A 25,739-nucleotide genomic window follows, 5' to 3' on the forward strand; every position below is an offset into this window, starting at 1 on the left:
CTATTATATTCTAGTGTTTTTAACCATAAGCCTAGCTCAGTCAGATACCACATCACCTTCCACTGGATGTGTGATGAGCTAATTGAGCATCTTGAGCTACATTTAGATTGCCAAATCCATACTTCCAGTTATTTTGGTGAGAGTAACTTAAAAGTAATGCAATAGTAGTGTAATGCCTTACATTTTAAATACAGTAATATTGTAATGTAACTAATTACTTTAAAATGACAGTAACAAGTAATAAATAATGCAAAACAGTTTTGAAGTAACTTGCCCAACACTGCGACTGAATATCAAACTTTAGATGTCAGACAGTTGTCTGGTTACGTCTGTCACGTTCACACGCAGCACCATTGGGACTAATTACCATGCACCTGCTCCTGAGTAGAGTGCAATCACAGCGTAGACATATAAGGACTCTCAGTAACACACAGGTTTTATGAAGTATATGCTCTGTACCCTATGTCTAATATTACATTATACAAAGTATTTTGTATCACTTTTCTGGTTTTGATTCTGTTTGTGTTTTTGGACTGTGAGTATTGTATTACTTCTGATATCCAGTCTGTGGGCGGCACGGTGGTGTAGTGGTTAGCGCTGTCGCCTCACAGCAAGAAGGTCCTGGGTTCGAGCCCCGGGGCCGGCAAGGGCCTTTCTGTGCGGAGTTTGCATGTTCTCCCCGTGTCCGCGTGGGTTTCCTCCGGGTGCTCCGGTTTCCCCCACAGTCCAAAGACATGCAGGTTAGGTTAACTGGTGACTCTAAATTGACCGTAGGTGTGAATGTGAGTGTGAATGGTTGTCTGTGTCTATGTGTCAGCCCTGTGATGACCTGGCGACTTGTCCAGGGTGTACCCCGCCTTTCGCCCGTAGTCAGCTGGGATAGGCTCCAGCTTGCCTGCGACCCTGTAGAAGGATAAAGCGGCTAGAGATAATGAGATGAGATGAGATCCAGTCTGTGCCTGTGGTTAGGTTAACATGGGGTGGCCTTGTGCTGAAGTGCCCTTGAGCAAGGCACCTAACCCCCAACTGCTCCCTGGGTGCTGTAGCATAGCTGTCCACTGATCCGGGTATGTGTGTGTGCTCATTGCTTACTTGTATGTTCACTGCTTCAGATGGGTTAAATGCAGAGGTTAAATTTCACTGTGAGCTTAAGTCTGTGCTTGAGTGTATGTGTGACAAATAAAGGCTTCTTGGCCTCACTCAACCACTGCTTCTTTTTCGACTCTCCATTTGTCTACATTTTGGATCTGCTTGCTACTGTGCTTTCAGTAAAAATCTTCCTGAATTTACATCTGTCTATCTCCCTGACATGGCAGAAACTGTCAACTATCCAACAAGCTAGCGGACTAATAAAACAATTTTAACTGGTTTTATATGAAACTGTTGTGAATATTTTCTGTAAAATGTGTTAGTAATTTATGTTATCTTTTAAAAAGCAAATTTAAAATAAGCGCTGGATAAAAACCCATCTAACTTATGTAAATAGACATGTAAATTTTGTTGTCCAGTGGTCAAGTGATTATGAGATACATTGCCTTGCACTTGTAGTTGGGTTCCCTGTGGTGGTACATGTACGTTGTATGTACATGTACGTTGTATGTACATACATACAGATATCATACAGTCAAGCCACCAAAAATCAGCTCGATGTATTACTATATTCTCTTAAATATGGGGCTCCGCTCCATGTACGTTAAATAATAAACATACAAACACTGATATTAGTTGATGGCAATCTCCAGCACCATGATGTGATATTTTTTGGCATTTATAGGACATAATTTATCATACTGTGCATATGAGTATACTAGGTACAACCCTTGTTTTTAGATGTATGTGTGTGCGCGCTATCTGAACTTCTTTTCATCAGTTTATGGAAATTAGAGATTGGGGATTGGAGATTTGCTGTATTTCTATCATTTTTGGCTTCTTTTACCTTTTTGTGGTCAATGTTTAGAGTGCATTTTGCTTCATGTTAAAGCCAATTTGACAAAAATGTCTTCCAAATTAAGAAATGAACAGAAATGCAATTGTAATGGATGTTTCTAACCACTAGAGGTCAGGCTTGTGTTTCTGTTAACCGCTGCAATTTTTCATATTAAGACTAGAGGGAGACAATTCACTAAGAATAGCACCCATGCTTTTATTTCTCATCTCATCTCATTATCTCTAGCCGCTTTATCCTGTTCTACAGGGTTGCAGGCAAGCTGGAGCCTATCCCAGCTGACTACGGGCGAAAGGCGGGGTACACCCTGGACAAGTCGCCAGGTCATCACAGGGCTGACACATAGACAACCATTCACACTCACATTCACACCTACGGTCAATTTAGAGTCACCAGTTAACCTAACCTGCATGTCTTTGGACTTTGGGGGAAACCGGAGCACCCGGAGGAAACCCACGCAGACACGGGGAGAACATGCAAACTCCGCACAGAAAGGCCCTCGCCGGCCCCGGGGCTCGAACCCGGACCTTCTCGCTGTAAGGCGACAGTGCTAACCACTACACCACCGTGCTGCCCACTTTTATTTCTGTGATGATTAAAAAGAATCTTCTGTATAATTATAATTCATGTGTTATTTAGATATGACAAAGAATACAAAGAAAATCAGCCCCAACACTTGTTTTAGGCTACATATCCTATAACTATGCGATCCATTATAAGTACAAGTAAACAAATACAACATGAACAAAATTTACAATACTTAATTATTATTAAAGGTGACATATTATGGTTCTTTTCCACAAACTGACACAGTTCCCTGAAGTCTTAATGAAATGTCTGTGACATGCTTTGATTCAAATACCACAAGGATAAATCACCACAGCTCCCTTTTCACTCTGTCTAAACAGCCCTGTTCAAAATGGCTGATTTGAGAGCCTGTTCCTTTAAATGATAATGAGCCACTCCCCCCCCCCCCCCCCCCACACACACACCTTACACCAGCCAATCAGGTAGCACTTTTTCATGAATATTCATACACAAATGCAGTTCTCAAGCCATGAGTGGAGATACTCAGATGAGGGGAGGCATAATTCTAATGAGCTCCACTTGTGAAATAGAAAGTGGAGCCGAATCTTGAAGGGCTTGCTGAAGCATGTTTTCTGAAATAGGCAGAAAAAAAAAAAAAACCCTGATTGGATTGTCTTATTTCAGAGTGTGTGGGTTGGTGGACACTCCAGATAACTAAATGCATGTGCACAAGCAGTGAAAACGTGAGGTTTAAAAAAAAAATAAATTAAAATATCATCTTCCCTTTAAACCATGGGGAAAATGTTTTAAGCATACCTATTGTGCAGTGAGGAATGTTATATAGAATTAATTCTCTATTTCACACAGCGTGAGAATATATTTAACAGTTATTCCACAAAATTGAGTCGTCCATGAGCTGATAGCTGACAACCCAGATAGCAAAAGGGCGTTGATTCGACGGGGAATCATCGGCATGTTCTTCGACCATACGCCGTCGAATCATCATGGATCACCGGCGTTGATTCAACACCGCTTTGCTCATATGAGTTTGAGTTGAAACAACGTTGAAAAGTGGATGGTGGCCGACAGAGAATAGACCCCCTTTCACCCTTTATTCAACTACGGATTTCGGTCGATTTATAGTTTAATTTTCGGCGATGATTCATCCAACTTTACTTCCTGTTTTATGTACAACAGGAAGGCTACAAATTAAGCAAAACAGGCTAAATTAAACTAGCTAACAATAAAGCATCGGGGCTCTTGCCTAGGATGAAACACACATGCATACTTCAACCATGAAAGTGAAACTTAATTTATATCAATGTGCGTAGGCTACGTCCTGTTTTATGTACAACAGGATATAAAAATGCATGCAACAATGCACCTCTCCTAATGTTTGTCAAGCTATCTAATGAGGCATAACTTTTAACATTTATAAGGAACAGAACACACTTGAACAAGTTCTTAGAAACATTTTATGATTTATTTATAATTTATAATTGTGGCCTATTCCTCCTGCGGTGCAGGTACCTGTACATGGAAACAGAAAAACATAGCCAAAATTAATTTGATGCAGCATTGATAAAGAAAGTCAGCAGTAGTGGTCACTTAGCCTGGATAATCTTTAAAGTTCATGGCCGCGAGGCGCGACCCATGGCTACACAAAAGAACAGGTCAGCTCAAAACGACATGCGACCTAGGCCTACATGCTCGATTTAAATGCTAAGTTTTCACTCCAACGCTAAGTTTTCACTCCAACAAGACAAGTACTTTGACTCGTTTTTCGATTGAATAATGCATCTGCATTGTTGTTGTTTCAAATGGATACTAGTTGAGGGAAATTTCTCCAACGCGTGATATGACTGAAGTTCATCATAACTTCTTAAACTGCTTGAAATTGTATTCGAAATTCCCTTTATTAATAGTGACTGAATAATGGTACGTACCAGATGTCCAGGGATGAATGAAAATGTAGCGTGGTCCAGTGTTTTTCTCAATGTTGTTTCAATGGTCCAAGCGTAACAGCAGGCCGATCCACAAGAGAGTCGCGATCCAACCGAGTGGTGTGGGAGTTTCACGTGCTAGCAGTGGTAATCGCACTGCATTATGGGACAGCGATGATCTTCCTACCAATGTTGAAAACTGGCCGGCAAAAGTGACGATGGTTCAACATCGTATATTCGACCTTCTCTGATGGTCGACAGATCAACCTTTACCCACGGTGATTCAACAGTGATAAATCGACCTTCTCCGACGGCGGAGAAATCGACGTTTCACGGCGCCGTTTCAGCGTTGATTTTCTGACTTACGACGGAAACCGACCATTCTGACCAAGAATCGGCGCCGTTTCAACGTCCCTCTGCTATCTGGGAAGGCAGATTTTGAGAAACAGGGCACTTTTATTTCTATTTTTTGCAAATTCGGTAAATAAAAACTTGATACGGGTGGCACGGTGGTGTAGTGGTTAGCGCTGTCGCCTCACAAGCAAGAAGGTCCAGGTTCGAGCCCCGTGGCTGGTGAGGGCCTTTCTGTGCGGAGTTTGCATGTTCTCCCCGTGTCCGTGTGGGTTTCCTCCGGGTGCTCCGGTTTCCCCCACAGTCCAAAGACATGCAGGTTAGATTAACTGGTGACTCTAAATTGACCGTAGGTGTGAATGGTTGTCTGTGTCTATGTGTCACTCCTGTGATGACCTGGCGACTTGTCCAGGGTGTACCCCGCCTTTCGCCCGTAGTCAGCTGGGATAGGCTCCAGCTTGCCTGCGACCCTGTAGAACAGGATAAAGCGGCTAGAGATAATGAGATGAGAAAAACTTGATACGGGCGGCACGGTGGTGTAGTGGTTAGCCTCACAGCAAGAAGGTCTGGATTCGAGCCCTGTGGCCGGCAAGGGCCTTTCTGTGCTGAGTTTGCATGTTGTCCACGTGGGTTTCCTCCGGGTGCTCCGGTTTCCCCCACAGTCCAAAGACATGCAGGTTAGGTTAACTGGCGACTCTAAATTGACTGTGGGTGTGAATGTTAGTGTGAATGGTTGTCTGTGTCTATGTGTCAGCTCTGTGATGACCTGGCGACTTGTCCAGGGTGTACCCTGGACAAGCTGGGATAGGCTCCAGCTTGCCTGCGACCCTGTAGAACAGGATAAAGTGGCTAGAGATAATGAGATGAGAAAAACTTGATACAAAATGTCTGACAAAATCATTTCTGCTTAGAATGTAAAGAAACCGATGAAATGACAATAGCAATTTGTGGAAAATGCTATAATAAAAATTCTTGAAAAATAAAAAAAGATATGTTCTTGCCATCAAATACTTTTATTCCATATTTTGTTTCTTTTTTGTATTTTGGTGTTTTCTTCTTCTTTAGGGTTTTTTGGCGGTTGGCAAAGCAACTGAAAGGTGCATTACTGCCACTTAGGCCCCGAAGCCGTTTGTTTTCAGGATAATGGCTGGCTGATGAAATTATTGGCTGGCTAGCTGACTCAGCCAAAACCTTAATGGCTGCTGCAGCCACCAAAATGTTTATGGCTACAAATGGCTGATACTGGACGTCACTGTGTGGCATATATCCGGGCGAACGGATCAAACAAATGGGGGGAATAAATAGCAAATTACCACAGGTCCCCTGGTCTCTTACTTCATTGTAAATATAAATCTAGCAAGATTGTAGTTCAATGCTAATAATAAGCTAATCTGGATTGTTCGAGGAAGGCATCTAGCTATCTACTCTCACTAGCAATGACCAGTGAAGGACTGGCAGCTATCTTACTATGATGAAAGTAGAGTGGTGGAGTACTTTTTTTTTTTATCAATCTCGAAGTATGTGAAACAAACAAACAAACAAACAAAAAATACCTTTACACTTTCCCTCAGCAGCGGCAAAGAATGCAGCCATCTCGTCGATATCGGACTCGATTGATGCTCTGGGTGGGTTCCCGGGTTCCCCAGTGTATCGTGGTAACGGTGTGAGGGGCGGGAAGCCAGACAGGTAGTCACAACGGCAAGCTTGTGGTGGCTCTCTGTGCTGTGATATCAGTTCTAAATCTCTACAGTGTATGCCTATACGTCTCTATTGTGTTACTACTAGTGTGTACAGTTGATCATGTTTGTGTCACTTTTCTTGTAGCTCATGATGTGGATAAACCCATTATTTGATGTACACAATTCTTAGTGGCTCAGCCAAATTTTATTAGATAGCGGCTCAAATTGGCTTACAAAATTATTGGCTGGCGGCGGCTCAAATTCTAAATGGCGGTTTTAGCGGCAGCTTCGGGGTCTACTGCGACTGACTGAGCTGGCGTGTGGAACAGGAGATGGGGGAGGGGGGATAAATCTATATTCTTTTAGGTATTTCTGTTTCTTTTAAATATTTGATAATTTTTGGGGTTTTGTTTTCGAGTAGAGTTTTTATTTTATCCTCGGTTGTTTCAGCAACATGCTTCGCCATTTTGTTTTTCTCTACTCACAGTATATGAGATGATAGCCTAGTAGTAAAGTAGCCAATTAGAGCGCGCGATTGCTTATATCCAGTGAATGTGGATATAATATTTAAGGTTATGCTCAGGTCAGCTGAGATAGTTCTGTGAACTGACATTAACACAAACTAAAGAGGAAGGAGTGGATGGGAAAATTCTCAAATTACTTGGCTTGTGTGTGTGTGTGTGTGTCAGATGTTTGTGTGTGTGTTTTAGACCTGTGTGCTGTGTATAATGCTGTCATGTTATCACCCATCAGCCAGTGAGAGGTCTGTGTGTCTGATATTAATATTATTGTGGCAGCGGGGGCGTGGCCAAGCGCCAGTCTGTGACAGGAGGGCGGAGTCAGGGAAGGTAAGTGGCAGAATCACTACACCTGACATCAATTAACCTGTGTTTGTGTATGTCTTCCCAGTGACTGCGCCCTATTTAAAGAGGGAGAGCAGAGAGCAGAGGAGCTTCCCCGAACCAGACGCCTGTTGTGTGTGTGTTTGTCTGTGTTTTCGAGCCAAGTTACTACTGAAAAGTGTGATAATAAAACGGATTATCAACCTGAGCTCTGTCCTGCCGTCTTCTGTGCTCCGCCCATACACAAGAACTGCCACAGTGGTGCTGAAACCCGGAACTGGAGCACCAACGCCGAACCGCCCCACTGAGTCTTCCCCGTTCGCCGACCTGGTCCACGCCCTCGCCACGGCCCAGCAAAGCCAGCACCAGGCGCTAGTCACGCTCCATAAGGAGCAGGAGCAGCGCTTCGAGGCCCTGGTGTTGGCCCAGCAAGAGGACCGACAGGCGTTCCGGCACCTCCTCGCGTCGGCGGGGACAACCGACGCTTCCACCGCGGGTCTGTCCCCCCTCACCCTGACAAAGATGGGCCCGCAGGATGACCCCAAGGCTTTCATCACGCTCTTTGAGCAAGTCGCGGAGACCTCGGGGTGGCCAATGGATCAGCGTGCGGCGCGCCTCCTCCCCCTGCTGACGGGAGAGGCTCAGCTGGCCGCGCTACAGCTCCCCGCCGACCGCTGGCTCGCCTACGCGGACCTTCGCCGGGCCATCCTCCAGAGTGTAGGGCGCACCCCCGAACAGCAGCGCCAGCGCTTCCACGCTCTGCGCTTGGAGGAAGTCGGCCAGCCGTTTGCGTTTGGCCAGCAACTCCAGGACGCCTGCTGGCGGTGGCTGAGGGCCAACAACCGCGACACCGAGGAGATTGTCGATCAGGTGGTGCTGGAGCAGTTCATTGCGCGCTTGCCCACAGGAACCGCGGAGTGGGTCCAGTGCCACCGCCCGGCGTCGCTGGATCAGGCCATCGAGCTGGCGGAGGACCATTTGGCAGCGGTTCCAGTGGCAGGACAGCAGACAGCCTCTTCTCTTCTCTCCCTCTCTCTCTCCCCCTCCTCCTGTGTCCCCTCCTCGCCCCATTCCCCCACTGCGGAGGCGGGGGCCGGCACCACCCCAGCCGGCCCGCCGCACCCGCGGTGCCCTCCCGTTTTTCCCTTCTGTGTCTGTCTCTCCCCCCCTCAGGTGAGTGAGCCCCCGAACACCAGTGCAGAGAGGAAGCCCGGGCCGGTTTGCTGGTGCTGCGGGGAACCAGGCCACCTCCAACAGCAGTGCACGGCAATGGAGGTGGGCGCAGTGGTTTGGGTCCCCAACGCGCCAGAAGCCGCCCTCGATCGGGCAGGAGCATATCGCATACCGGTGAGTATTCAAGGGGATACATATCAGGCGTTGGTGGATTCTGGTTGTAATCAGACCTCAATTCACCAAAGCCTGGTGCAAAACGAGGCATTGGGGGGAGCACAGGGGGTGAAGGTGTTGTGTGTGCACGGGGACATTCACAGCTACCCTTTGGTGTCGGTCCACATTTGTTTCCGAGGGGAAAAAGTTATAGTGAAGGCGGCGGCGGTTAATCCTCGCCTTACCCACTCTTTGATTTTGGGGACTGATTGGCCGGGATTTCGGGATTTGATGACACACTTAGTAAAGAGTGGGTCCTGCCATTTAACAGGGGTAGGTTCCGGTGTCGCTTTGGCAGGAGCAGCTGTCGCAGAGCCGTCTACGTCATCTCCGCGGCAGAGTGAGGAGCCGCCAGCCCCTCCTCTCTCTGTTGGGGAATCCCTCACAGATTTCCCATTAGAGCAGTCGTGAGACGAGACTCTGCGGCATGTGTTTGACCAAGTGAGAGTAATCGATGGTCAAACGCTCCAGCCAAACGCCACCCCGTCCTTCCCCTACTTCGTGATTATGAAGGATAGGTTATACCGAGTGACGCAGGACACTCAAACTAAAGAGCGAGTCACACAACTTTTAATTCCAAAGAGCTGCCGGGAATTGGTATTCCAGGCGGCTCACTTTAATCCCATGGCTGGACACTTAGGGCAGGATAAGACACTAGCCTGAATAATGGCCCGATTCTATTGGCCGGGGATTCGCGGCAATGTTCGTAGGTGGTGTACGGCGTGCCGTGAATGCCAGTTAGTAAACCCAGCGGCCATTCCAAAAGCACCTTTGTGCCCCCTACCATTAATCAAGACCCCGTTCGAAAGGATTGGGATGGATCTCGTTGGGCCATTAGATCGGTCAGCACGAGGGTACCACTTTACAGTATATTAGTTCTGGTGGACTATGCAACGCGATACCCGGAAGCAGTGCCTCTGCCCAATATCTCAGCACACAGTATTGCGGAGGCGCTCTTCCGCGTTATCTCCTGAGTTGGAATCCCGAAAGAGATTCTGACTGATCAAGGCACCACATTTATGTCACGGACACTGCGCGAACTGTATGCGTTATTGGGGATTAAGCCGATCCGCATCAGCGTGCATCACCCACAAACGGACGGTTTAATGGAACGGTTCAATCGCACCCTCAAAAATATCATTAAAAAATTCGTAAGTGAGGACGCACGTAATTGGGATAAGTGGCTCGAGCCCTTGTTGTTTTCAGTGCAAGAGGTCCCCCAAGCCTCCACAGGGTTCTCCCTGTTCGAATTATTATATGGGCGTAAGCCGCGTGGCATTCTAGACATGCTGCGGGAAAATTGGGAGGAGGGACCTTCACAAAGTAAGAACGAAATTCAATATGTTATGGACCTACATGCAAAACTCCACACGCTCACCCACCTAACCCAGGAAAATTTGCGGCAGGCCCAAGAACAGCAAGCCCGCCTGTACAACAAGGGTATGCACCTTAGGGAGTTCACACCGGGAGATAAGGTACTCGTACTGTTACCCACATCGAGCTCCAAATTGATCGCCAAGTGGCAAGGACCCTTTGAGGTCACACGGCGAGTCAGGGACATCGACTACGAGGTGAGGCGAATGGACGGGGGGGCGCTACAGATTTACCACCTCAATCTGCTTAAACTCTGGAATGAGGAGGTCCCCGTGGCGTTGGTGTCGGTGGTTCCGGGACCGGAGGTTCAAAAAGGAGCATTGGCATCATGTACCTCTCCGGTCCCCTGTGGAGACCACCTCTCCCCGACCCAACTCACAGAGGTTGCCCAGTTGCAGACCGAGTTTTTGGATGTGTTCTCGCCCCTGCCCGGTCGCACTAACCTCATAGAGCACCACATAGAGACGCCCCCGGGGGTGGTAGTGCGTAGCCGCCCTTACAGGCTACCCGAACACAAAAAAAAGGTGGTTCGGGAAGAACTTGAGACCATGCTCGAAATGGGCATCATCGAGGAGTCCCACAGTGACTGGAGCAGCCCGGTGGTCCTGGTACCCAAGGCTGACGGGTCGGTCCGGTTCTGTGTGGACTATAGAAAAGTCAACGCGGTGTCTAAATTCGACGCGTACCCAATGCCTCGTATTGATGAGTTGCTCGATCGACTTGGCACTGCTCACTTTTATTCGACACTGGATTTGACGAAAGGATATTGGCAGATCCCCTTGACTCCACTATCCCGAGAAAAAACAGCCTTTTCCACACCGTTTGGTTTACACCAATTCGTCACACTTCCGTTTGGGCTGTTTGGGGCACCTGCTACGTTTCAGCGGCTGATAGACAGGGTCCTCTGCCCCCACGCCACCTATGCGGCTGCCTATCTTGACGACATCATCGTCTATAGTAATGACTGGCCGAGGCACCTCGAACATCTAAGGGCCATCCTTAGGTCGCTGAGGCGAGCAGGCCTCACAGCCAACCCGAAGAAGTGTGCGATTGGGCGGGTGGAAGTACGGTATCTGGGCTTCCACTTGGGCAATGGACAGGTGCGTTCCCAAATTAACAAGACCGCAGCAATTGCAGCCTGCCCGAGGCCCAAGACCAAAAAGGGGGTGAGACAGTTCCTGGGGCTGGCTGGCTATTATCGTAGGTTTATACCTAATTATTCGGACGTCACCAGCCCACTGACTGATCTCACTAAAAAGGGGGCACCAGATCGGGTCCAGTGGACGGAGCAATGCCAGCGGGCTTTTTCTGAGGTAAAGGCTGCACTGTGTGGGGGGCCACTTTTACACTCCCCTGACTTTTCTCAACCCTTTATGTTGCAGACCGATGCGTCGGACAGAGGGCTGGGGCGGTTTTGTCCCAGGAGGTGGAGGGGGAGGACCGCCCCGTCCTGTACATCAGCAGGAAGCTGTCGGTGCATGAGGGGCGCTACAGCACCATAGAGAAAGAGTGTCTGGCCATCAAGTGGGTGGTCCTCACCCTCCGGTACTACCTGCTGGGGTGCCCTTTCACCCTCTGTTTGGACCACGTGCCCCTCCAGTGGCTCCACCGCATGAAGGATGCCAACGCGTGGCTCACCCGTTGGTATCTGGCACTCCAACCCTTTAATTTCAAGGTGGTCCACAGGCCGGGGGCGCAGATGGTCGTGGCGGACTTCCTCTCCCGTCAAGGGCGGGGGGAGTCGGCTGCAGGCCGGACAGCCGCCCGGCCTGAGTCGGGCGGTGGGGGTATGTGGCAGCGGGGGCGTGGTCAAGCGCCGGTCTGTGACAGGAGGGCAGAGTCAGGGAAGGTAAGTGGCAGAATCACTACACCTGACGTCAATTAACCTGTGTTTGTGTATGTCTTCCCAGTGACCACGCACTATTTAAAGAGGGAGAGCAGAGAGCAGAGGAGCTTCCCCGAACCAGATGCCTGTTGTGTGTGTCTGTCTGTGTTTTCGAGCCAAGTTACTACTGAAAAGTGTGATAATAAAACGGTTTATCAACCTGAGCTCTGTCCTGCCGTCTTCTGTGCTCCGCCCATACACAAGAACTGCCACAATTATAATTCATCATAATCAATGTTTCAGCTGCCACACTGGGGTCGGATCACTTTCACATCTGATTGAGCCAGAATGCTTGACTCAACCTTCACAGCCATTATAACTTTGTGTGTGTATATATATATATATATATATATATATATATATATATATATATATATATATGTGTGTGTGTGTGTGTGTGTGACATGACTTAATGAGCTTGTGAAAATAATCCAGTGGAAAATGAGATAACACCTTGAGGATTTCAGAAATGTATCATGAATCAAGGTATTTTGTTATTATGGCAAAGCTTAGACAATGTGGACATTAGAAAACAGTCTCAATATATCTGAATTTACCCTGCATTTTTGAGACTAAGGCTACAGCAACATTAATATGTTTTAGTTTTAAAACCTCATTCTCCATCCAGATGAGGGTTTTACAGTATCTTACAAAAGTATTCATCCCCCTTGGTGTTTGTCCTGTGTTGGTGTATTACAAGCTGGAATTAAAATGGATTTTTGGGCCGTTAGCACCATTTGATTTACACAACATGCCTACCGCTTTAAACTGCAAATTGTTGTTTTATTGTGACACAAACGATAATTAAGATGAAAAAACAGAAATCTGGAGTGTGCATAGGTAGCTCCCCCCTCAAAAAAAGTCAATACTTTGTAGAGACACCTTTTGCTGCAATTACAGCTGCAAGTCTCTTGGGGTATGTTTCTATTAGCTTAGCACATCTAGCCACTGGGGGTTTTGCCCATTCCTCAAGGCAAAACTGCTCCAACTTCTTCACGCTAGATGGGTTGCATTGGTGTACAGCAATCTTCAAGTTTGCCACAGATTCTCAACTGGATTGAGGTCTGGGCTTTGATTAGGCCATTCCAAGACATTTAAATGTTTCCCTTTAAACCACTCCAGTGTAGCTTTAGCAGTATGTTTAGGGTCATTGTCCTGCTGAAATGTGAACCTTCGGCCCAGTCTCAAACCTCTGGCTGACTCAAACAGGTTTTCCTCTAGAATTGCCCTGTATTTAGTGCCATCCCGGGACATGAAGTGGGAGACCAACACAGTCACCATCATCAAAAAGGCTCAGCAGAGGTTGTACTTTCTGTGCCAGCTCAGGAAGCTCAACCTGTCTAAAGAGCTGCTGACACAATTCTACTCTGCCATCATTCAGTCTGTTCTCTGCTCTTCCATCACTGTTTAGTTTGGATCGGTCACCAAGCAGGACAAGAACAGACTGCAACGGACAATAAGGTCTGCAGAGAAAATTATTGGTGTCAGCCTGCCCTCCATCCAAGACCTGTACCTGTCCAGAGTCAGGAAACGGGCAGGTAACATCTCTGCAGACCCATCACACCCTGGTCACAAATTGTTTAAACTTCTCCCCTCTGGGAGACGCTACAGGTCACTGTATGCAAAAACAACCAGACATAAGAACAGTTTTTTCCCCTCAGGCTGTCTCTGTGATGAACAGCTAAAACCGGACTCAAATATCGTTAACATCAGCTGTGAAATATCTGCACACTCATACCGTCATTCTGTGCATACTGTATATTTATATTTACTAAGTCATCCTTGCACTATGCACCATTTTGCACCAAAAGATTCTACATGTACATAGCTTTTTTTTGTTTTTTGCCTACGCTTTTTTTCTCTGTTTTTACTAAGAGAGCTAAGTGAAACCAGAGTCAAATTCCTTGTGTGTGTTCACATACCTGGCAATAAAAGTGATTCTGATCTATCTTTCCTTCAGTTCTGACCAGCTTTCCTGTCCCTGCAGATGGAAAACATCCCCACAGCATGATGCTGCCACCACCATGCTTCACTGTAGGAATGGTGTTTTCAGGGTGTTGGGTTTGCACCACACATGGTGTTTCCCATGATGGCCAAAAAGATCAATTTTAGTCTCATTTGACCAGAGAATCTTCTTCCATGTGTTTGGGGAGTCTGCCACATGCTGTTGGGCAAACTACAAACGTGTTTTCTTTTTTTTCCTTTAAGCAATGGCTTTTTTCTGGCCACTCTTCCATAAAGCCCCGCTCTGTGGAGTGTTTGGCTTAAAGTGGTCCTATGGACAGATACTCCCATCTCCACTGTGGATCTTTGCAGCTCCTTCAGTGTTATCTTTGGTGTCTTTGTTGCATCTCTAATTAATGCCCTCTTTTCCTGGTCTGTGAGTTTTGGTGGGCGGCCTTCTCTTGTCAGGTTTGTAGTGGTGTCATATTCTTTCTATTTTGCTATAATGGATTTAATGGTGCTCTGTGGAATATTCAAAGTTTGGGATATTTTTTATAACCCAACCCTGATCTATACTTCTTCACAACTTTGTCTCTGGCTTGTTTGGAGGCTCCTTGGTTTTTATGTTGCTTGCTTAGTAGTGTAGCAGAGTCAGGGTCCTTCCAGAACAGGTTGATTTATATAGAGATCATGTGACAGATCATGTGACACTTTGATTGCACACAGGTGGATCTTAATCAACTAATTATGAGACTTATGAAGTGAATTGGTTGGACCAGCTCTTATTTAGGGGTTTCATATGAAAGGGGGTGAATACCTATGCACACTCCAGATTTCTGTTTTTTTTTTTATCTTAATTATTGTTTGTGTCACAATAAAACAATTTGCACCTTTAAAGTGGTAGGCATTTATCTAAATCAAATGGTGCTAATCCCCCAATAATCTATTTTAATTCTAGCTTGTAATGTGACAAAACAGGGCAAAGACCAAGGGGGATGAATACTTTTGTAAGACACTGTAGCTCTGTATCAAAATTAATAGCTGTAATACTAACACACCTCAAAACGCACATCACATGACCATTCATGTCATCATGCGTATTGATAAAAACAGCTGATGCTGCTTGTTTTCTTCAGGAAAAGTGTCATGTGATAGGAGTGTGATGAATCAGGGAAGGATACATCATAACTGATACGACCCAAATCAGGTAGAGAATGTGGGTGTCTGTGTCATCGTTTCCAAATGTCTCCATTTTTGCTCATCTACATTAAAACACTACCCTGGAGTTTTCAAACTAAAACAGGACCAGCAGCATTTCCAAAAGTCTTGAAAACTCTGGAGTAATGCGGGTGCGTGCGCACACGCACATACACACACACCTACCTTATCCTACAGGAAATGCAAGTCTCACATTAAACATTCATGTGTCAGCTGTTAATATTTAGTTTAAATATGTGCAAAAGGGAATAACTCTGTCCAGTCCTGCTCAAATCTGTCATGCAGTGTGTAATCCTGTGTTTTGATACATAAGAGACGACATGGATTCTGGGTGATGTCATCGAATTACACAAATGCAATAATGTTAATCAGAGTAGGAATCATTTGATCAACAGTTTACAGTAACTATTTAAAGATTACTGTTTCACTAGATTACTGTGAATCACTATTGACTATTGATTTGTTGTTCTTCTTGTTCTTAGCTGATCGGGCCAACATGTGATGAGCTTATGCCATCATGTGCTGTCCGTCATCTGTTGTTCATTGTCTGTTGTCCACATTTCACAAAAATCACTTCTTCTCTCTCAATTCTCCACTGATTTTTATTCCTTTTGGCAGGAAGGTAGGTCTGCCTGCAGTGCATATAGCTTCTACTCAAATTTGCATAAATGTAATTAATAATGAAGATATGGAGTAATTAAATGTAGATGGCCTTTTGATTTCATAAAACCAGTGAAATTTAGTTCCCTCTGAAATTTGGTCATTGTGATATACGTTTATTTCTGTAATACCTAAAAAAAATTAAAAAAAAAAGTGTGCAGGTTTACCTTTCAGTGTCATCTTCTTCTCTTGGATTTTATGGCAGCTGCCATCCAGTGTTGCATTACTGCCATCTACAGGTTTACCTTGACTGTGCACTGACAGTTACATCATTCTGTCGCTAAACGAACAGCTGATCACACCGAGGTGCTTGCTGAACCGCTGATATTTATTAGTTTGGTTCTGCGTTTCCTTTCCTTCACAACATAACGTCTTTTCTTCTCGCTTTCCCTTACTCTAGTCAGTCTTTCACGTTTCATTCGCACACTCACGTCCTTCATGTTCCTCTCCTGTTTCAAATCTGTATCCCACAATGCCTTGCGTGAATGGGTAAAGCGCACCACGTGATGCATGATGTAGTATCTTATATTGCGTCATGGTGAAGCAGGAAAAAATTGTTCTATTAAAAAATTAATAATAAAATTGGAAGTTTGTGATTTGACTTCAATAGCTTTCGGTCCACTAAACAAAAATAATTGGGTGTCAGGGAAAATTCTTTTTATGACCTAAACCTGAAAAATCTGAAAGTCAGTCTACCTTTAAACCCTAACAAGCAGCTTCCGCACAAATCGCTTCTTCTCGCTCAATTCTTCACTGATTTTGATTCTTTCTGGCATGAAGGTAGGGGTACCTTGGGTGCATATAACTTCTATCCAGATTTGGGCCAGAGTGAGCTACGACGTCATTGACTTTTTTTTTTAAACTGTGGTCATAAACTACATCATAACTGTCACTCTGGCTGGTATAAAGTCAGTTGTGTTTGATTTCACAGATGTGTGTGTGTGTGTGTGTGTGTGTGTGTGTGATTATTCTAAACTGTTAGAGTTAGCTAGTTAGTAACTTAAATTAGGTGTTTGTTTTGCTGAGCTTAAAGATTTTATCTAATGTTAGCACGAGTACGTGAATTGGCCATGTATTATATTTGTCACAACTACAGTGGAACCAATAAACTAATTAGAATTGATCCAGTTCAAAAATTAATCATATCAGATAACACTTTTTTTTATCATTTTATGTACTTTATAACATACAGTTAGGTCCATAAATATTTGGACAGAGACAACATTTTTCTAATTTTGGTTCTGTACATTACTACAATGAATTTTGAACAAAACAATTCAGATGCGGGCGGCACGGTGGTGTAGTGGTTAGCGCTGTCGCCTCACAGCAAGAAGGTCCTGGGTTCGAACCCCGGGTCTGGCGAGGGCCTTTCTGTGTGGAGTTTGCATGTTCTCCCCGTGTCCGCGTGGGTTTCCTCCGGGTGCTCCGGTTTCCCCCACAGTCCAAAGACATGCAGGTTAGGTTAACTGGTGACTCTAAATTGACCGTAGGTGTGAATGTGAGTGTGAATGGTTGTCTGTGTCTATGTGTCAGCCCTGTGATGACCTGGCGACTTGTCCAGGGTGTACCCCGCCTTTCGCCCGTAGTCAGCTGGGATAGGCTCCAGCTTGCCTGCGACCCTGTAGAACAGGATAAAGCGGCTAGAGATAATGAGATGAGATGAGAGACAATTCAGATGCAGTTGAAGTTCAGACTTTCAGTTTTAATTCAGTGGGTTGAACAAAATAATTGCATAAAAATGTGAGGAACTAAAGCATTTTTTTAAACACAATCCCTTCATTTCAGGGGCTCAAAAGTAATTGGACAAATTAAATAATTGTGAATAAAATGTTCATTTCTAATACTTGGTTGAAAACCCTTTGTTGGCAATGACTGCCTGAAGTCTTGAACTCATGGACATCACCAGATGCTGTGTTTCCTCCTTTTTAATGCTCTGCCAGGCCTTTACTGCAGCGGTTTTCAGTTGCTGTTTGTTTGTGGGCCTTTCTGTCTGAAGTTTAGTCTTTAACAAGTGAAATGCATGCTCAATTGGGTTGAGATCAGGTGACTGACTTGGCCATTCAAGAATATTCCACTTCTTTGCTTTAATAAACTCCTGGGTTGCTTTGGCTTTATGTTTTGGGTCATTGTCCATCTGTATTATGAAACGCTGACCAATCAGTTTGGCTGCATTTGGCTGGATTTGAGCACACAGTATGTCTCTGAATACCTCAGAATTCATCCGGCTGCTTCTGTCCTGTGTCACATCATCAATAAACACTAGTGACCCAGTGCCACTGGCAGCCATGCATGCCCAAGCCATCACACTGCCTCCGCCATGTTTTACAGATGATGCGGTATGCTTTGGATCATGAGCTGTACCACACCTTTGCCATACTTTTTTCTTTCCATCATTCTGGTAGAGGTTGATCTTGGTTTCATCTGTCCAAAGAATGTTCTTCCAGAACTGTGCTGGCTTTTTTAGATGTTTTTTTTAGCAAAGTCCAATCTAGCCTTTTTATTCTTGAGGCTTATGAGTGGCTTGCACCGTGCAGTGAACCCTCTGTATTTACTTTCATGCAGTCTTCTCTTTATGGTAGATTTGGATATTGATACGCCTACTTCCTGGAGAGTGTTGTTCACTTGGTTGGCTGTTGTGAAGGGGTTTCTCTTCACCATGGAAATTATTCTGCGATCATCCACCACTGTTGTCTTCTGTGGGCATCCAGGTCTTTTTGCATTGATGAGTTCACCAGTGCTTTCTTTCTTTCTTTCTTTCTTTCTTTCTTTCTTTCTTTCTCAGGATGTACCAAACTGTAGATTTTGCCACTCCTAATATTGTAGCAATTTCTTGGATGGGTTTTTTTCTGTTTTCGCAGCTTAAGGATGGCTTGTTTCACCTGCATGGAGAGCTCCTTTGACCGCATGTTTTCTTCACAGCAAAATCTTCCAAATGCAAGCACCACACCTCAAATCAACTCCAGGCCTTTTATCTGCTTAATTGAGAATGACATAATGAAGGAATTGCCCATACCTGCCCATGAAATAGCCTTTGAGTCAATTGTCCAATTACTTTTGGTCCCTTTAAAAACAGGGTGTCACATGTTAAGGAGCTGAAACTCCTAAACCCTTCATCCAATTTTAATGTGGATACCCTCAAATGAAAGCTGAAAGTCTGGACTTTATGTCCATGTCCATTATATAACTATAACTTAAATATGTTTCAGTAAACAGGTAAAAAAAGAAAATTTGTGTCAGTGTCCAAATATATATGGGCCTAACTGTATACACACACCCAAAATGTCCAGTAATAGCTGATGTAGTAGTTATATCCAACTTGTCTTTTGCTTATTATAGTATTTTCTGTGTCCGTATATTTACTTCTTTTTTCTTATATTCCCTTAGTCTCTATATCTGCCATGGGTGGTTTGAATAATGCATGTACTCTGTGTGTGTGTGTGTGTGTGTGTGTGTGTGTGTGTGTGTGTGTGTGTGTGTGTGCATGCATAGTAAATGCCCTTCTCTGTGAGCTTCTGGTCTTCTAAAATTAAAAAAAAAAAAAAATTCTAACACCAGGATCAAAATACCAGGACATAAGATTATTCTCTGTGTGAATGTTACAGAGTGCACATAATTAAGGGTCAGGATAAACTGTTTAGAAAAGGTCAGAGTTCAGTGATGAATTACTTTGCCATTTTCACTCCTACATGGCTCTAATTACACAAACAGGAAAGTGTGTGCATCTTCAACCGCTGCAGACTTCAGGGAACTGATTGCTTTTTGGTCGCTGAGAGTTTTTATTAAGAAAAGTCGCAAGTGTCAGGCTTTATGTGTAGAAAAAGCAGTGTGTTTGTTATCATCTGCAGGAATCCATTTCTATCAGTGTATTCTACTGATAAAACAGCCCTAAGCCCTAAACAGTTTAACAATTCAGTAACTTGTACAATACTTGTTTCACATCCTGTTATTACACAAAAAAAGGATAAGCATGCTAAAATGAAAATATCAAGTTCAGTGCTGTGAGAATAATTTCAGTGTCATCAGAATAATTGTAACAAGTTTTTGCAGGAAAAAGTGCACACTGAGTGCAATATACTGAACCTTTCAATTAAAGATCAATAGTAATAAACAAAACGAGCCCATCAATGATGGCGTCGCTCACTCCGACTCCGTCTAGTCCAGAAGGAATGATCTAAACTGGGCTACCTTGCACAATAAATGTTGCAAGCGATATACACTATATACAAGCTACAGTGGTGCTTGAAAGTTTGTGAACCCTTTAGAATTTTCTATATTTCTGCATAAATATGACCTAAAACATCATCAGATTTTCACACAAGTCCTAAAAGTAGATAAAGAGAACCCAGGTAAACAAATGAGACAAAAATATTATACTTGGTCATGTATTTATTGAGGAAAATGATCCAATATTACATATCTGTGAGTGGCAAAAGTATGTGAACCTCTAGGATTAGCAGTTCATTTGAAGGTGAAATTAGAGTCAGGTGTTTTCAATCAATGGGACGACAATCAGGTGTGAGTGGGCACCCTGTTTTATTTAAAGAACAGGGAGCTATCAAAGTCTGATCTTCACAACACATGTTTGTAGAAGTGTATCATGGCACAAACAAAGGAGATTTCTGAGGACCTCAGAAAAAGCGTTGTTGATGCTCATCAGGCTGGAAAAGGTTACAAAACCATCTCTAAAGAGTTTGGACTCCACCAATCCACAGTCAGACAGATTGTGTACAAATGGAGGAAATTCAAGACCATTGTTACCCTCCCCAGGAGTGGTCGACCAACAAAGATCACTCCAAGAGCAAGGTGTGTAACAGTCGGCGAGGTCACAAAGGACCCCAGGGTAACTAAGAAACTGAAGGTCTCTCTCACATTGGCTAATGTTAATGTTCATGAGTCCACCATCAGGAGAACACTGAACAACAATGGTGTGCATGGCAGGGTTGCAAGGAGAAAGCCACTGCTCTCCAAAAAGAACATTGCTGCTCATCTGCAGTTTGCTAAAGATCACATGGACAAGCCAGAAGGCTATTGGAAAAATGTTTTGTGGACGGATGAGACCAAAATAGAACTTTTTGGTTTAAATGAGAAGCGTTATGTTTGGAGAAAAGAAAACACTGCATTCCAGCATAAGAACCTTATCCCATCTGTGAAACATGGTGGTGGTAGTATCATGGCTTGGGCCCGTTTTGCTGCATCTAAGCCAGGACGGCTTGCCATCACTGATGGAACAATGAATTCTGAATTATACCAGTGAATTGTAAAGGAAAATGTCAGGACATCTGTCCATGAACTGAATCTCAAGAGAAGGTGGGTCATGCAGCAAGACAACGACCCTAAGCACACAAGTTGTTCTATCAAAGAATAGTTAAAGAAGAATAAAGTTAATGTTTTGGAATGGCCAAGCCAAAGTCCTGACCTTAATCCAATCGAAATGTTGTGGAAGGACCTGAAGCGAGCAGTTCATGTGAGGAAACCCACCAACATCCCAGAGTTGAAGCTGTTCTGTATGGAGGAATGGGCTAAAATTCCTCCAAGCCGGTGTGCAGGACTGATCAACAGTTACCGGAAACATTTAGTTGCAGTGATTGCTGCACAAGGGGGGTCACACCAGATACTGAAAGCAAAGGTTCACATACTTTTGCCACTCACAGATATGTAATATTGGATCATTTTCCTCAATAAATAAATGACCAAGTATAATATTTTTGTCTCATTTGTTTAACTGGGTTCTCTTTATCTACTTTTAGGACTTGTGTGAAAATCTGATGATGTTTTAGGTCATATTTATGCAGAAATATAGAAAATTCTAAAGGGTTCACAAACTTTCAAGCACCACTGTATATATAGAAGCGATATACACTGGAGGAATACCAATCTGTTTGCCAGAAAGAATCCAAAACGGCAAGGAATTGACAGAGAAGCAGCGATTTTTGTTGAACTGCTCAGTAAGGCTTAATTAGTCCATAAGTTCATTAATAATTGTAATTAAGCAAATCTGGGTAGAAGTTATATGCACCCTAGGCACCCTAACCTTCATGCCAGAAAGAATCAAAATCAGTGAAGAATTGAGGGAGAAGAAATTATTTGTGTGGAAACTGCTCATTAGGGCTTAATTACTCCATATCTTCATTATTAATTGCAATTATGCAAATTTGAGTAGAAGCCATATGCACCCCAGACAGACCTACCTTCCTGCCAAAAAGAATAAAAATCAAAGAAGAATTGAGAGAGAAGGGATTTTCGTGAAATGCAGACAACGCCGGACAGACAACAGATGATGGATGGATGACGGACAACACATGATGACATAAGCTCATCATCTGTCGGCCAGATGGGCAAATAATAAACAAAATTATGTTCAAAAGAAAAATTCACTGAGTCAGTTTGATCTATTTAATTTACTACAAAGTCTAAAGTCCTTCCTGTGCCATGCAATCAGGTGCATCCTATCTCCGCTTCTGTAGCCCTCGGCCTCTTGCCTGTACAGCTAGGGTTACAGTGGGGGGCTGGTCCTCTGGTAACTGCAAGAGTTTGACTCCCCACTCACATCTATATTGCAGTGTGATTTGCAAGACAGCAGTAGGTACCATTTTTATTATGGTCTTTGGTATGACCAGATTGCAAGTAGAACTCATGATATCCTGATCGAGCAGCGGACACGCTAACCACTAGGCCAACTCACGGTATATTTAACTTATTACAACTGATAAATTGTTAAGATTTGTAAGTTTGCTTCATAATTACAGTATTAAGATCTTCAGAACCTGACTGTGTTACTAAAACACCACTATTTTCTGCAGCCTACTGTTTCTTTCACATTGTACACTAAGCACCTTCTGTAAAAACATCCTGCAACTATGATGTGCAAGTGACTCTATGATGATTTAATGATGTACAACTGCTGTTTCAAACCGCTTATTTTAAAGAGCACAGGGGGTCAGATCTGAGTGTCCCTCCCAGCCCCTTGCTAGAATCGCCACTCATCCTTATTCTAACAGGCCCATACTCATCAAAGTTGCATAGCAACAAGAATAAATATCAGTGGATTGAAAGACAGGAACGAATTTGTGTCAGTTTCATATAATGGTCACATGACATCACCTTGAGTTGAGCACAAATGATGAACCAGTTTCAGCTGTGTGGACACAAGTTCCTCCCTTATTTACATGTCATATTCATATAGTACACCCCAATTCACTCTCATATACAGACTGTACATCTAATTCGTGCATGTATTAACTAAAATGATGCACCACAATGAAAGCATTCTCCAGGCTAGAAGATCTGATCTGATGAAAGATACAGTGAATGAAAATGAGAAAGATAGATACATTTCAGTGAAGCTGAATGAGAAGTTTTTGTCTGAGGCTGTTGCAAATAAAACCGTTATTAAGGTCAGCTTCTTGTATGAATAGATGCCTCTTACTCAATCGATTGAGCTGATAAAGTGCCACAGTGAGCGATCTTATTCACATTTACAATTTACAGGTTGACACTAAAATATATATCGGGGTCACCAAACTTTTTTCTCTGGGGGCCACATTGTCGTTCCTGACTGTGATGGGGGGCCGGGGTCGGGTCAGCTATATAACATAGAATTGTATGACCCAGACAAATATGACCACCAGCAGGCCTCATTGTGTCGTAGAGATTACTAGCCTGGCACAGCCATCCCCACTACTATATCCACACTACTATATCCACACTACTACAGCCACACTTGATTCCTGGCACATATTTGTATATTTGTTTATCTTTACTAGTGGTTTACAAAAGTAGTAATCAAGTCTTCACACTTTGTTTTCATTTGAAATACCACAGATATTCCATTTATTTATTTTCTAATAAAGATAACATCAAAGCTGTCAAGGTAAGAAACATCTGCCTAGTTGAGGTGATTGACACTGGCAAAGGTGAGTGGAAAATTATAAATTGTAGGTAGGCCTGTTGATATTATTAATAATATTAATAATAATTGTGTGCAGCACTTAATAAAGGTCGAATAAATAGGCCTATAAAATAAATACATTTTAAAAAACAGTGAAATTATAATAATATGAGCAATAGATCAATAGATCACAGCAGTTGTGCTGTGTCCTGCACATCATTGCTCTCATCCATGGCCAAAGCAAAAAACTCGAATTCTGACGCTTTCTCATTCAGCTGGTCATACACGTTGTCCCCCAAATCTTCGGTTCGCCTGGTCATAGTAGGTGCGGAGAGACTCACCGCGCTGAGCGCATCCTTCTTGTCGGGACACACCTCCTCGGCCACAGCAAGCATGCATACTTTAACAAAGTCCCCATCAGTAAACGGCTTTCCATGGGTAGCTAGTAGGTGAGCTACCTTATAGCTAGCTCAGACAGCAGCCTGGTTGATCTGGGTTTGGCGAAGGAATACATTCTGTTGTGCAGCCAGTCCGCACTTCATCCTCCGAATCCTGTCTTCTCTTGTTTGCCGTCGCAAACTAGCATACTCTTTGTGGTGGATTTCATAGTGACGACGCAGATTATATTCTTTGAAAACCGACACACTTTCTTTACATACAAGACAAACTGCACGGTCCTTACACTGAACGAAAAAATAATCGGTGGTCCACTGTTCTTTAAAAACTCTGCACTCTCTGTCAGCTTTTCGCTGACCGCTCCCCATTTTGCTGTCCTGAACACTGACAGTTCTCTGCACGTGCGCTGCCTGTCACTGCTTGATCGCGAGCATATGACGAAAATTCAGAAAATGTGAATAGTTCATTTTATAACTAAATATCAATTTTAATTGATAAAATCAACAAAATACAAGATGCAGACATGTTATTTGCCAAAAAGCAATTTAAAAAAATAGGCCATGACCACTTTTGGGGATTGCCTCATAGGGCCGGTTCAAGTGGTGGGGGGCAGAGGGGCTGGGGGGCCGGTCAAAGGGGGGTGGCGGACCGGAGTCGGCCCGCGGGCCATAGTCTGATGACCCCTGATATATATCATTAAATACCCATAGTATTTAGTTCTAGTACGAGTTGTTTGCATGTGCAATCGTGATTAATGAATCAGTGGTACTCACTATTTTTATTGCTAAAACTACTTCTCTTGCTATTTCTTGTGATAAGTATCAATGGTATTAATGTTAATTTTATTTTTGAATGATTACACTTAAATGTACATCCGCTCTCACTAGATGTAGGTTTGATTGTATTGATTATGCCAATGGTGAAATTAATGAATAAAGAAACTTCTAGGGGAATTTGTGTACGCTCATTTTACAATCACATTTGAATGTATAGAACTTTGATGAATAAGTATCAGTCACAGTTCCTGCCACAATTGTAAGTTATTGTAACATACGCTCACTGGCCACTTTAATAAGAACTTGTTCTTGATTTGTAGATTCCTGTTCTTGGCTGGCAGGAGTGGAACCCAATGCGTTCTTCTGCTGTTGCATGCTGAGATGCTTTTCTGCTCACCACAGTTGTAAAGAATCGCTATGTCCTTCCTGGCAGATCGAACCAATCTGGCCATTTTCCTCTGGTCTCTCTTATCAACAAGAAGTTTCCACCCACAGAACTGTCACTCACTCAATGTTTTTTGTTTTTTTGCACCATTCTGTGTAAACTCTAGAGACTGTTGTGTATGAAAATCCCAGGAGATCAGCAGTTTCTGAAATACTCAAACCAGCCCGTCTGGCACCAACACCCATGCCACAGTGAAAGTCACACTGTGAGATCACAAATTTTCCCATTCTGATGTTTGAAGTGAACATTAACTGAAGCTTTTGATTTGTATCTGCATGATTTTATGCATTGTGCTGCTGTCAAGGGATTGGCTGATTTGACAATTGCATCAAACAGCAGTAGGTGGCATGGTGGTGTAGTGGTGAGCACTGTTGCCTCACAGCAAGAAGGTCCTGGGTTCAAGCCCAGTGGCTGACAGAGGCCTTTCTGTGTGGAGTTTGCATGTTCTCCCTGTGTCTGCGTGGGTTTCCTCTGGGTGT

Source organism: Neoarius graeffei, chromosome 2 (assembly GCF_027579695.1).
Source record: "Neoarius graeffei isolate fNeoGra1 chromosome 2, fNeoGra1.pri, whole genome shotgun sequence".
Taxonomy (NCBI): Eukaryota; Metazoa; Chordata; class Actinopteri; order Siluriformes; family Ariidae; genus Neoarius; species Neoarius graeffei.